Source organism: Saccopteryx bilineata, chromosome 5, assembly GCF_036850765.1.
Source record: "Saccopteryx bilineata isolate mSacBil1 chromosome 5, mSacBil1_pri_phased_curated, whole genome shotgun sequence".
Lineage (NCBI taxonomy): Eukaryota > Metazoa > Chordata > Mammalia > Chiroptera > Emballonuridae > Saccopteryx > Saccopteryx bilineata.
Genome location: NC_089494.1, coordinates 75,693,989 through 75,708,888, shown reverse-complemented (window position 1 = coordinate 75,708,888; position 14,900 = coordinate 75,693,989). Strand labels below are relative to the sequence as shown.

The window sequence follows — 14,900 nt, the reverse complement described above, 5'->3', positions numbered from 1 at the left end:
TTTGTTCTTTTCTTTTCTAGTTCCTTAAGGTATGATGTTGGGTTGCTTATTTGGGATTTCTCTTGTTTCTTGATATAAGCATATAATAAAAATAAACTTTCCTCTTATTACTGCTTTTGCTGTATCCCCAAAATTTTGATATGTCATGTTGTCATTTTTATTTGCCTGTATATATCTTTAGATCTCTGCTTTTATTTCTTCTTTGACCAGTCATATTTTAAAAGTATGTTGTTTCATTTTTACAGTTTTGTGTGTTTCTTTACTTCCTTTTTACGGTTGAATTCTAATTTCAAAGCCTAAGCAAAGATGGCCCGGGCACTGAGGACGGTTTTGTGTCCTCTGCCTCAGGTGCTAGAGTGGCTCTGGATGCAATGGAGCAATGCCCCAGAGGGGCAGAGCATCGCCCCCTGGTGGGCATGCCGGATGGATCCCGGTTGGGTGCTTGCGGGGATCTGTCTGACTGCCTCCCTGTTTTCAGCTTTGGAAAAATGAAAAAAAAAAAGAAAAGAAAAGAAAAAAAGAAAATTATTCCCCCCCTCTTTTTTCCCTCTCCTCTCCTCTCCCCTCTTTCTTGAGAAAATCTTGCGGTGAACTGTGAATTATATTGTACTAAATAGAACAAACAATGCCTCTAATGGAAGGCCTGAATTGGGCAGAAGTAATAAAGGGGCAACAAAAAAAAAAAAACAGAAAAAAAGGGGGTGTGGACCCACAAAAAGCAAATAAAGAAAAATTTGGGTCAAGGATAAAATAATTTGCTTTTAGGTGTTGGTTGACTGAGAGTTATGATGAGAGGAATAAGAGAGAAATAGGAAAACGGAGGGACAAATTAAAAAATTACTATTGTATTTAGTGGAACAAGAACTAGATAAAATGGAGTGGAGAGCCAGGGATGGGAGCACTGCTAGTGAGTTAAAAAGGTGAAGTAAAAACCGCACAAAATGCCACAAACATAGGTTTGAGTCCCAGATTAGATAATTTGTTTGTTATTGAGGTTTGAATGAAAGGAGATGTAAAGGAGAAAGGAAGAAACTAATATAGAGGGAGAAAAGAAAGAGAGAGAGAGAAAAAAGAGGGAACCACTAAAAGAAGAAAAATAAAAAAGAGGAGAGAGAGAGAGAGAGAGAGTGAAGGGTTTTGGAATGCAACCCTCATAGAGAGAAAGGAAGAGGAAAGAAAAGATAATGGGAGATGTAACACTTATGGGTAGTGTAGTTCAAGGAGAGGAGAGAGTAAGACCGGCAGAGAGTTAAATGACCAAATTGAAGGAGGAAAAAAAAATCAAGAATGAAGATAAGAGAAACAAATGAACAAATATAATGAAATGGGATAGGTTATAATGTGTGTGGATTACTCTTGATTTTGAGAGGTTATCTTCTTGCTTTTTCTTTTCTCTCCCTCTTCCTGGTCGGTGACTTCGGGTTCTGCCCCTTTGGCATGCTCAGGTAGAGGTTTGCAGTTGATAAGTCTCTATGGTGATGTCATGTATTGTGCTTCAGTCTCGTTGGCAGTCGAGGCTCATTAGCATTTATAGGCTCCAACAGTGAGAGAGTCCGTGTTTCTGGAGCCTCTCTCCTAGTCTTTCCTTCCTCAATTAGTATCCTGATAACCCAGCTATGGGGTTGCTGCTGCCTCTGCCTGTATAGTAAGAGGCTCAAAGAGCTGGCAACTCCCCACTCTATTCGCACTCAGCACAGGGCTCTGGGTAAGGCTCAGTCATTCAGAGCTGCTAGCATAATCAGGCGGGGCTTCCGCCCACTCAAAGACCTCTGGCTCTGCCACTCTGTCCGGTAACAGGGGCTGGTGCCCACTCCTGGGGCACTTGGAGGAAACTCTTGCTCACTATCTGTGCGCAGACCAGGATATCAGGCCGGAAGTCTCACCCTCTAAGTGAAACCCCCACCTGCACGGAAAAGTTCCAACATTGGAATTGGCTCTCTCTCCCTCCCCATGTGCGGCTTTTTTAGGGCACTGGGGCAGCCTGCAGATTCTGCTTTCGGCTCACACAAAGGCCCCTGACTCTGCCTCTCTGTGGGATAACACAGGTGCCCACTGGTGAGGCACTCGGAGGAATCTGTCATCTACTATCTGCGTGCGCCGACCAGGAGATTGGGGAAAATGGCTGCCCCACTTGTCTTTCTTTGTCTGGGTTTGGCGCGAGTGTTAGCTTGTAATGACTGGGTTGCCACAGGCACAGTTTTTTCTTGGCTTGGATCTCTGTGCCACAGCCTGGTTCGGCCATTTGTGCCGCGGCCTGGATCTATTCACCCCCTTTGCCTGCCTCAGTTTCTATATTCTCAGTTCCCAGTGAAAGCAGTCCTATTTAGGTTAGTGAGGAAGGCAGAGCATTTCTTACTCCCTATTTCTTTCGAGGTTTGATTATATATTTAGCCAATTTTTCGCTCAACCATACCTTCGGGTGTATTGTGAAACATCTGGGGGCTCCAAGGATAGGTTTTTCTGTTTCTGGTTGAAGATCTTGTTGAGTTTTGGGGGAGATTTATTGGTATTACTTCCTACCACACCATTACTCTGACGTCATCCAATTTTTTCCATATATTGTTGGATTTGGTTTGCTAATATTTTGTTGAAGATTTTAGCATCTATATTCATCAGGAATATTGGCCTATAATTTTCTTTCTTTGTGTTGTCTTTGCCTGGTTTTGGAATTAGAATTATGCTCACCTCATAAAAGGAGCTCGGAAGTCTTTCTTTCTCTTGAATTTTTTGAAGTAGCTTGAGAAGGATAGGAGTTATTTTTTCTTTTAATATTTGATAGAATTCACTTGTGAAGCCATCTGTCCCAGAACTTTTCTTTTTTGGGACTATTTTGATAACTGTTTTGATCTCATTTTTTGTAATCGGTCTGTTTAGGTTTTCTGATTCTTCCAGATTGATTTTTGGAAGATTGTATGCTTCAAGGAATTTGTCCATTTCATCTAGTTTTTTGACATACAGTTCTTCATAGTATTTTCTTACAATATTTTGTATTTCTGTTGTGTCAGTTGTTATTTCTCCACTCTCGTTTCTAATTTTATTTATTTGAGTTCTCTCTCTTTTTTTCTTGGTGAGTCTAGTTAAAGGTTCATCAATCTTGTTTACCTTTTCAGAGAACCAGCTCCTAGTTTCATTGATCCTCTGTATTGTTTCTTTAGTCTCTATGTCACTTACTTCAGCTCTGATCTTAATTATTTCTTTTCTTCTACTACATTTGGGCTTTACTTCCTGTTCTTTTTCCAGTTCTTTTAGATGCAGAGTTAAGTTGTTTATTTGGGCTTTTTCTAGCTTCTTAAAGTGTGCTTGTAGTGCTTTGAACTTCCCTCTCAGTACTGCTTTTGTTGTGTCCCATAACTTTTGAGTTGTTGTATGCTCATTATCATTCGTTTCTAGAAATTTTTTTATTTGTTTTTTGATCTCATTCTTAATCCATTTGTTATTTAACAACCTGCTATTTAGTTTCTATGTGTTTGAGAATTTTTGAACTTTTCTGTTGTGATTGACTTCTAGTTTCATGCCATTGTGATCAGAGAAAGTGCTTGATATGATTTCAATCTTCTTAAATTTGTTGAGACCGCTTTTTTGCCCTAACTTGTGGTCTATCCTAGAGAATGTACCATGAGCACTTGAAAAGAATGTATATTCTGCTGCTTTAGGGTGAAAGGTTCTGAAGATATATATTAAATCGAGTTGATCTAGTGTGTCCTTTAAGTCTGCTGTTTCTTTTTAAATTTTCTTTCTTGAGGATCTATCTAGTGATGTTAGTGGGGTATTAAAGTCCCCTACTATTATAGTATTGCTGTTGATCTCGCTCTTTATATCCATCAAAGTCTGCTTTATATATTTAGGTGCTCCTATATTAGGTGTGTAGATATTGATAATGGTTATATCTTCCTGTTGGATTGCTCCTTTTATCATTATGTAGTGGACTTCTTTATCTCTTACTATATTCTTTGTTTTAAAGTCCATTTTGTCTGATATAAGTATTGCTACCCCAGCTTTTTTTCCATTTCCGTTTTCATGAAATGTTTTTTTCCATCCTTTTACCTTCAGCCTATGTGCATCTTTTGTTTTAAGGTGTGTCTCTTGTAGATAGCATATGTATGGGTCCTATTTTCTTATCTAAGCAGCTACCCTATGTCTTTTGATTGGATCATTTAATCCATTTACATTTAATGTTATTATTGATATGTAGTTGTTTATTGCCATTTTTTTCTTTACAGCTGCATTCCTCTTTTGCTATATTTTTTCCCCACTTTGATCTGTTTACACCATGCCCCTTAACATTTCTTGCAGCATTGGTTTGGTTGTAATGAATTCCTTCAGTTTTTTTTTTTTGTTTGGGAAACTTTTTATTTCTCCTTCAATTTTAAATGATAGCCTTGCTGGATAAAGTAGTCTTGGTTGTAGGCTCTTGTTCTGCATTACTTTGAATATTTCTTGTCATTCCCTTCTGGCCTCAAGTGTTTCTGTTGAGAAGTCAGAAGTCATCCTTATGGGGGCTCCTTTGTAGGTGATAGTCTTTTTTTTTCTAGCAGCTTTAAATATTTTCTTTTTATCACTTAGCTTTGGTATTTTAATTATGATGTGTCTTGGTGTAGATTTCTTTGGGTTTCTCTGTAATGGAGTTTTCTCTGCTTTTTGAACTTGTGATAGTTTCTCCTGCATTAATTTAGGGATGTTTTCAGCTATGATATGATTGAACAAAGTCTCTATCCCTTGTTCTTTCTCTTCTTCTTCAGGAACCCATATAATGTGGATGTTATTTCTCTTTATGTTGTCACAGAGCTCTCTAAGAGTTTCCTCAGACTTTTTGAGTCTCTTTTCTTTTTTCTTCTCTGCTTTCATGCCTTCATTCCAGTTGTCCTCCAACTCGCTGATTCGCTCCTCAGCTTTATCCATCCTGATTTTAATTCCTTCCATTGTGGTCTTCATTTCTGATATTTTATTTATCATCTCCAAATGATTCTTTTTTAATATTTAAATATCCTTTTTTATACTTGTTATTTCTTTATTTAGGTGTTTGTAATGACCATCCATTGTTGTTCTAAGATTCTTAAGCATCCTTACCATCATTATTTTGAACTCCGCATCTGGAAGTTTGGTTATTTCCATATCACTCAGTTCATTTCCTGGATGTTTCTGTTATGGTTTCATTTGGATCGCACTTTTCTGTCTTCTCATTGTATCTGTGTATTTGGGTGTTTTGTTTGTAGAGCTGGTTGAGTCTAGGCTTGGTGTTGTCTGCCTCCAGTTTTCAATTGTGTTATTTCTAGGTCTTCTTGGGTTAGCATCAGCTATTATTTGTAATCCACTTTTGGATTTGGGGTGCTTTAAAGTCTTGGTTTGTTTGTTTTCTTAACAGGTGATTGTCTTGTTTGCTGATCTCAGCAGGGGGCTTATTTGAAACTGTATCCAGGAATGCCATGTGTGACCTGAGGCTCTGAAGTCCTCTTCTGCCAGTTAATCTCTCTGGGGCTGGGTTTCTTTCTCAGCTTCAGTAGTGGGAGGTGTATCTCAGATCTCCATGAAGACCTGAGTTACTGCCCCTCTTCTCCACTTCTTGTTTTCAGCTTTGTTTTGTCACGCTGATTGGAGCTGAAGAGATGTCTGTATCTCTGTGACCTGGAAGTACTTTTGAATTTTGCTTTGTGGAAGGATCAGCCCCTCCCCCAGTTATGGCCACTTTCAGCACTGAATGAGTCAGCTTTTCAGGTCGTCACCTGCATTCCTCTCCCCCTCACTATCCGTCTCTCTCTCCTTCCTTTCTTTTTGGAAGACAAGCAGGCCCTTTCAACGCACCTCATTCCCTGGTCACCATGCAAGTGGCTGTGAGTGGTAATTACTGCTCTTTTCCTTGGAGTGAGAGCCCAGCCTCATCCCCCCTTCCTGTAAGCAGGGGAGATTCAGGCGCTCCCTACCAGGTTTGTTGTGGCTTCTTCTTTGCTCCTTGGTTTTTGAGAGCTGTTATTGTATTCTAGATTTGGTTTCTCATGCTGATTGTTCATAAATTAGTTTATAATCCAGTTTGGTGGTGTGAGCTGGGAGTCTGTGCATCTGCCTACTCCGCTGCCATCTTCAGGTCTGCCTGTATGTATCTTTTGATCTCTGCACTTATTTCTTCTTTGACCCACTCATTTTTTAAAGGTATGTTGTTTAGTTTCTACATTTTTGTGGGTTTTTTAACCTCTTTTTTGCAGCTGAATTCTAGTTTCAAGGCTTTATGGTCAGAAAATATGGTTGGTATAATTTCAATCTTTCTAAATTAGTTGATGTTATTTTTGTACCAACATATGGTCAATTCTTGAAAATGTTCCATGTGCACTAGAGAAAAATGTATACTCTGGCACTTGGGATGCAATGTCCTATAGATGTTCTTTGTCATTTATTTTTGACAACTTTTGTATAGTGTGCCTTGGAGTAGGTCTATTTGGTTTGTAGTAACTCAGCGTTGTTTGCTTCTTTGATTTGAGGCTCTCTTTCATTAAGTTTTGGAAAATCTCAATTATTTGTTTGAATAGGCTCTCTTTTCCCTTTTCCCTCTCTTCTTCTTCTGATATACCTATTATTCTTATAGTGTTCTTTTTGATGGAGTCAGACAATTCTTGCAGAGCTTTCTCAGTATTTTTTAAATTTGTGAGTCTCTCTCAAATTTGTGAGTTCTGTCTGTAGCATCTCTAGGTGCCTGTCTGCAGTGTCACTGATCCTTTCCTCTATATGACTTGTTCTATTAGCTAAACTTGCCACTTCATCCTTCAGTTTATGTATTGAGTTATTCATCTCTCTCTTTTTAAAGTTTCAATCTCCTTGGTGAGGTATTTGTTTTGTTCATTAATTTGTTTTCTGAGCTCATTAAGTTGCCTATTGGTGTCTTCCTGCATCTTGTTGAGTATTTTTACAACTTCAATATTGAATTTTTTATCATTTAGTCCCAAGGCTTCCATGTGATTGAGATATTTTTCTGGAGATATTTTTATTTTTATTCTGAAATACGTCTGTGTCTTGTGTAGCCATGGTATTTGATTTCTTCTTCCTCGATGGCATTTGAGAGTGGTATTGTCAAGAACCCTAATAAAAAACAAAAAATTGAAAAATTAAAAAAATACAATAAACATAAAAATTTTAAAAATATTACAATTAAAGAAGAAAAACTAAAGGATAAAAGATCAAATACAAAGAAAAAAACCAAACACCCACTAAATATAAGAATAAAAATATAAAAATTTAAAACATGATATTTAAAAATTGAAAATGAGAAAAAGGAATAAGAAGAAAAGAGTGTGGAAAAAAAGGAAAAATAAATTTCAGTTTTGAGAGTTTTTTTTCAGTAGGTGTTTCTGTATTGCAATTTTTAGCTCTGTGAAGTTCTTGGTCTGGCCACTGAGATGTTGCTGTCACAATTATATAGATGGGGTCACAGTTGCATTGGTGGATGGAGCATGTTGTGGGGAATTTACAGCTCTAACAGTGGCAATTTCAGGCTTCTGGGTGCTTCTTTTCACATTTCAACAGACCTGGGGAACAACAAGGAGCACCTCTGTTCTTCAGGGGACAGAGTAGCTCTAGACAGCTAGCTGTGGGGTTTGTCTCTGCCACTCTTTGTACTGTGAGGTGAGGGAGATGGGATCTGGGAGGCTGGGGATTGCACTTTAGCTTTCTCTGTTTCTGCTGAATGTAGGCTGCAGGCAGACTGAGAGAACACTGGCTGTGACCCTATGGTCTGGCTGCTTTGGTTTATATCCCCCTCTGCCCCTCTGTCTCACCTTTCCTCCTGGCAGAAGGAGCTCAGTCACTCTGAGTTTTCTTCTCCATACCCCTCAGGCAAAATTCAGAGAGTCCAGCTTTCCTCCTCCCCATAGTCCAGCAGAGAGAGAGAGAGAAAAAAAACCCCCAGTCATTCCAAGTTTGTCTCCTTCCCTGAGCCAATCACAAATGCATTTTATCTTCCACCTCCCTTTTCAACCCTGTCCCACCTTTAGTCCATTGAGTTCATGGATCTTTCAGGCATGCCTGTGATCCCACCTGGGGTTCCTTTGCTGTGTCATAGTTGTTCAATTTGTTGAAATTTCAAGGAGAGAGATCAAGAGTATCTCTCACATTATCATTACTCTGATATCATTTTTCAGTGTTAGTATTTCTAAGAAGTGAAATAAGAGTTGTTTTATTTTTTCCCCCAAAGTTTTTATAGTGAATATACATTGTTTTTAAATTAAAAACATTTCTAAATGTATAATTATGTGCTATTATGTAGGATTTCATGGGTGAGTTTTAAGGAGCCTATTAACACTTTGAAACAACATGTAAAATTGTGTGTGTATGTGTAAATCTGCTTTTATAACAAATTAAAGTATATACCTATTTAAACATCATTTACAATTTTCATTGTTTATATAACACATTTACTTTACTACATGTGAGTAGGTAGATTTATTAATTATCTCACTGCTGATCTAAAACTTTATAAGATAAGAAATTTTAAATTATTTCCATGAATTTATTTTTTACATTTTTCACATTGAACTTCAAACTCCTTGCCCTTCTGTGAAAGTAATCTAAAAAAATCTGGAATAAAATAGTTAACTGAGCACCTGTACTGTGGAGTTCCTGTAAAACTTTCTCCAAAAAATTATTCCACTGAAACGAGAGAAAATACAGAAAATGATGAATCCATAATTAATATTGGAAAACAGGAAATGAACCATCAGTCCTTAATTAAGAAAGTATGCTGAATGGAAACGTGTAGGAAATCACCTATCTGATTTTGGACCCTCTATAACTTGGATTAAGGAACTTTAGTTAAAACACCCTGAGTGTGAATGGTGATGTGAATGTAATCCCCTGCTACAAACACAGGGAAATAGGTTTCCTGAATGCCAACACCAAGAAACTGTGTGAGTGGGTGCCCTTTGTGCAATCACAAAGGAATGCATGTGAATAGGCTTTACAAAATTAACCTAGAGGTTTATAGATGCCCCTCTCTTTATGTTTGTTAATTAGCAAATAAAAAGAATGTACTGACTGAAACTAGCCCTTTTCCCATATCAACAATAATTACATTAGTCATTCTTTTCCCTGTATCACCTGATCTCTATACCCTGCAATCCTATTACCTTTGTTATGCTTCTGGTCAATAAAAGCTCTGGGATAAGGAGATTCAGGAGTTTAGTCTCCCTTGACTGCCTCTCCTTCTTCTCTTGACAACCGTTCGTGTCTTGAACAGTTTTTCCGTGTGACACCAGCAGTTCCCAGCGTGCTGGAGGACTACAAGTGGTGACCCATGACATGATTGAGTGGAATCCATGTGTGAAGAGAAATTTAGCAGCTGCATCCTACAGGGAATTCTGGTAAGAAACAGTCTCTACTCACCTTGAAGGGATCAATGCAGGTAGATCAAAGAGGGGTTTTAACATGGGTCAGGAGCTCACCAAAGAACAGTGGATTTATGTTAGGAATTTTCAACAATTGCTCCATGCTGCTCAGTGTACTGTAGAGACTAAAACATTATAGCAACTCTTACTTGCTGTATGAGAGCACTGCCCAGACTTAGAATTATAGGAGCAAGTAAGTAGAGTTTTGAAAAAGTGGTTTGAACAAGGATTAAAGGTTTCTGTTCCTCTTCTCACAACATGGAGTTATGCTTGCACTGTTTATATCCTTTGCATATTCCTGAACAGAAAGTAAAAGAAGAATCATGCACAGTCAACCTGAACCACCAGTTACAGCAACAGTGAAATTTGAGGAGGCCAATAAGGACAAAATATCTTTTCCTCCTCCCTTGCCTCTTAAGGAGCCTTCAGCTTCCCCCGATTCTCCTCTACTTTTTGCCTGGACCTGGGAAAAATCATACTCCTTCCTTAATGGAAAATTGTGTCCAGGAAAGACTAATGTTAGGAGGCCCAGATGCTATTGAAGCTACAGCTTTTCCTGTTATCATACAATAGAGACAGTGAGTCCATCAGAATTTACCTTATTCTGTATTTAAGGAATTGAAAAAGAGTATTCAAGTGAATGGAGCTCAAAGCCTATGTAAATAGGCTATGTAAGTGGGCATAGTAGAGACCCTAGGAAATGGATATGATCTGACCCCTAATGATTGGAAGGTTCTTGTGAAAACTTTAGTTTCCTCAGCTGAAGACACTGTCTGGCAAATGGAATATTATGACCTAGCTATAAGACAAGGACTTAAGAATTTTTAAAATCAGATACCTGTTACTATTGATATGCTTTAGGGGGTCAAACAATTTGCTACAAATAAAGCACAGGCAGATGCAGACCATTGGCTTTTTACCCAATGTTCTAAATAGCTGTACAGGCTTGGAGAAAAATACCTGTGTCTGGGCAGCAGCAAGGATCTTTTACAACTATACACCAGGGGGCTACAGAGCCCTATGTTGATTTCTTAAATCACTTGCAGATGGCTTTAGAAAGGCAGGTTTGGAGCAAAGAAGCTCAAGATATTCTTCTTTTACAACTTGGTTATGAGAATGCAAATAAGGACAGGGCTTGCATGTCATTATACCAGACACCCATATTGCTCAGACTTTATTGTTACCTTATGTACAGATAAATACTCAAAATAAAGAAAGAAACACTCAAGGATTTGGACATTCAGAGATTAAAGCATTCTGGTCATCTCCTATATCTCAGTGGTGACCTAAAGCAAAAGTTAAAATCGAAGGGAAAGATTTTGTTGGCATAGCCAATACAGGTGCTGATTACTCTATTATTTTCACTTCAGCCTGGCCACCTGCTTGGCCCACATGCCCTATTTCAGCAACTATGTTGGGTGTAGGAGGACTTAGTATGCCCCAGAAAAGTAGGGATCTTCTCACTTGCCAGAGGCAGGAAAGAAAAATTGGTAATTCCCAGCCTTTTATTCTTTCTCTCCCTTTTTCTTTATGAGTGAAGAGATATTCTTCAGCAATAGGGCATGACTCTACATATCCCGCCTTTTTAGATGGGGCCACTGTTCATATTACTTCCCCTTAAATTACTAACCTGGAAAACTGATGGCCCAGTTTGGGTTGAACAGTGGCCCGTAAAAGGGAAGACATTAAAACAAGTACATTTACTACTTCAGCAGCAGCCAAAGGTGGGGCACATTAAGCCATCCAGTAGTCTCTGGAATACTCCTATATTTACTATTCCAAAAAGTTCAGGAAAATGTTGACTTCCCATGATTTATGAGCTGTTAATGTGGTTATTCAACCCACAGGGCTGCTTCAGCTTGGACTGCCTTCTCCTGTCATGATCCCTGAGGACTGGCCTTTAACTGTTTTTGATTTAAAAGATTGTTTCTCTACTATCCAGCTCCACCCTGATGACCATGAGTGGTTTGCCTTTTCAGTTCCTCTTCTTAATGATCAGGAAATCATCCAAAGACATCAGTGGCGAGTGTTGCCTCAGGGAATGGGTAACAGCCCCATTCTTTGCCAATATCATGTTCATCAGGCTTTTCTTCCTATTCGGTCAGCTTTCTCTGAATCCAAAATATTTTATTACATGGATGGTATTTTAAATACAGCTTCCACTGAATAACTATTATATCAAGTTTATCATCATATTTGTCCGACCACTGTTACACATGGTCTGAAAGTTGCCCCTGAAGAGGTTCATCTTTCTATCACATGGAAATATTTAAGGTTCACTATTTGGGAGTGATCCATTCACCCACAAAAGATTCAGCTATAAATACCTCAGTCATTAACACTCAATATGCTCCAATAGTTGCTTGGCCATATTAATTGGGTTCAACCCTGTCGGGCAGATAAAATGTATTATGCTCACTTTGTAAAAGATAACGTTGCCCACATGGAGGCTGTTGCCCAGGTGATATTAATGTGTGTTGAGAATCCTTGTAGCCTGGGGCTTGGTTTTGGGATTAAGCCTTTCCCACCCTTTTTTGATGTGGGGTGGTACAATCCAATCATGCCTCAGAGAAGTGACTTTGTATTAGAGACTTCCCTATTTTGTATATTGGATTAAGAGTTTGGATTTCTACACTATAAAATAGGGAAGGAGCGGGAGCTGGCGCTCTTGGTTCCTGAGATTATCATTAGAGGAGAGAGCAGAGCAGAGAGCAAAAGGAGGCCACGTGGAGTAGGCCAGGGGAAGCAGCCAAGATGGCGGAGTGCTGAGTGAGATGCCAGTTTGTGTAGAGTTTGTATCTGGGATAAGGAAGGAGATGGGGAACTGAGGAGAATAAGGCTGGTGAGCTAGAAACCTTTGATTCTAGGAAACTCGGATAAGTCAGTGGCTTTGTGAGCACTGAATGTGATTGGGTTTTGGAGCCCAGTGTGTGTTTTTACTTGCCCGCCGGGTGCAAGCTAGAATTAAAGACGATGGCCCACCAGTTTGTGGCTCCGTTGTTTCTTTACCGACTGTCCGAATCCAATGCGAACCTGCATGGACCGGGCTGCTCTGATGCTGGCCTTGGCCCTGCCTCCTGGCTTTACAAACCCACTCTAGCCCTTGTTACTTACCAACTACATTCCAAAGTTTAAAGGGTGATTCTAATTTATCTTCTCCTCAGACCCTTTCAGATTCAGCACTACAAGAGTTAAATCAGATTGAAACAGCCCTTTAGCAGTGACAATTACACTGTTATAATCCCAGTTTTCCTGTCTCACTTTTCATTTTTAATACCACTCACACCCCTATGGGATTATTAGGTCAATTGATGCCTAATTTTTATTTTCTTGACTGGCTCTTTCTAGGAGCTTCTTATCAGAAAACTTTTACTCTACAGACAGATTTAATAGCAACTCTTATTTTTAAAGGGAGACAGTGTTGCACGCAATTAACCGGGAAGACCCATACATCGCTTATCTTCCCCTTTCAGCAGAAGACTTCCAAGCTTTGCTGCAATAGAGCTGCCACTGGCAAGCAGCGGTAGCTAATTTTTTAAATCAAGTGTTGCACCATTTTCCATCTTCCAAACTTCTTATTCTATTCATAAATGTTCCTATCTGTTTACCAATAAAAGTACTTAAAGAGCCTATTCCTACTGCTCTTATGGTATTTACTGATGCATCAAGTAAAATAGGAAAAGCTGCTATCACTTGGAAAGTTACAATATGGCAATCCTGCATAGAAGCTGGTTTTGCCACAACTCAGCGAGCAGAGCTTGGAGCAGTAATTTTAGCTCTGCAGATGTTTCCTGATCAGCCTCTCAATATCATTTCTGATTCATGTTATGTTGTCCATACTGTATTAAATACAGAGACAGAGCATAATAAATATATCCCAAATAAATCTTTATTGTCATGATTTTTAATGCTGCAGTCCCTTCTTGATAACCATATGCATCCTCTTTTTATTGCCCACATTGTGTCTCATACAGACTTGCCTGGCCTGCTCTCTACAGGCAATCAACAAACTGATAATATTGTTGCCACTTGTTCAGTTGCCTTTCAACAGGCTGCTACAGCTTATCAATTTCACCATCAAAATGACGGATCATTGAAGAAATATTTTCCTATTACTTTTTTACAGGCCAAACAAATTGTGAAGGCTTGCCCTTCTTGTCAACTTTATTTGGGAAAGACTTTAGAACCTGGCAGCAATCTCAGAGGTCTTACTCCTAATGGCATATAGCAAACTGATGTCCCTCGTGAACCTTCCTTTGGTCGTTTCAAGTATTTTCATGTTACTGTAGATACCCATTCAGGCATGATCCACACCACTCCTGCTGCCAGGGAAGCAGTACATCCTGCTATTCCTCACCTCTTAGAGTCTGTCTCTATTCTTGGCTGCCCTCAAGTAATTAAAACAGACAATGGCCCTTGCTCTACTTCTAAGGCATTCCCAATAGCTTTACAGAACTGGAATATAAACATGTTATGGGTATCTCTTCTAATGCAACAGGACAGGACTGTAATGAACGTGCTCACTGCACTTTGAAAACCTATCTTAAAAAACAAAAATCAGGGAGTTCCCATGGACAATTTGAGTCTCCAAAGAATTGATTGGCTATGGCTTTATACACCCTAAATTTTTTGACTCTTGATATGTACACAATCTTTTTGCTACCGAACAGCATTATTCCAAAACAACCAAACATTTCTCTCAGGACCAGCAGGTATAAGTTCACTGTTGGGATCCAGGATCTCCATGGGAAGGACGTTATCCTGTTTTAACATGAGGTCGAGGGTCAGCTTGTATGTCCTTACCTACAGGAACAGACTGAATCTCCTCCGAAGAGTCAAGAGACATCGTGGACCCTGAACAATTTGTCCCAGGAATACAATGCCTGAAACTGAATACAACACGAGAACCAACAAGACGTACCTCACAAGCCCTGGGAATTACTTAGGAACAACTGCAGAGCCTAGACCAGCAGACGGTAACATTGATAAATAATGTAGGAGCTGCTCCCACCCCAGAGAATAGATTCCTGGCATATTTATCTTTCATAGCTCAAAACAGTCAACAGGTATTTAGTAGAGCTCTTGTATGTTTAACTTTATTTCTTTTGTTTACTCCAACTATGTCCAATGTATATTGGGCACACTTATATAATCTTCCTTTATTTCACTCACTTACATGGTGGGATGCTGACCCCCCCTTGTCCTCCAATGACACTGCCTGGACTGGAGGTATATGGTTACCTCCTGCAGGCCCTCTAGAAAAGCAGCGGGAATGGCTTACAATTAATGAGTCTTTACACCTCCACTCTAATAATCTCCTATATGCTTTACTACCCAACCAGCTATAGAGACTTGTGTACATACCATTCCTCAAGAATGTCTTTATTATAAACCCAAAACAGATAATCAACCAGCTAACCTCACATTTATGTCTGCTGTAACTGTCAATATTATAGCCTTTAGAGAGATAAATTTTACCATACTGCCTATCATTCCACCCCGTGGCACAGGAATAGATATAAGCATTCATCCCAT

General features: G+C 39.1%; 1 pseudogene; it reads right to left on the bottom strand.

Annotated features, from left to right (window-relative positions):
* LOC136306500 (urotensin-2 receptor-like) overlaps nt 1-14,211 on the bottom strand; it is an 82,785-nt pseudogene extending 68,574 nt beyond the window's left edge.
* Between the last annotated feature and the right edge of the window lie 689 nt (nt 14,212-14,900).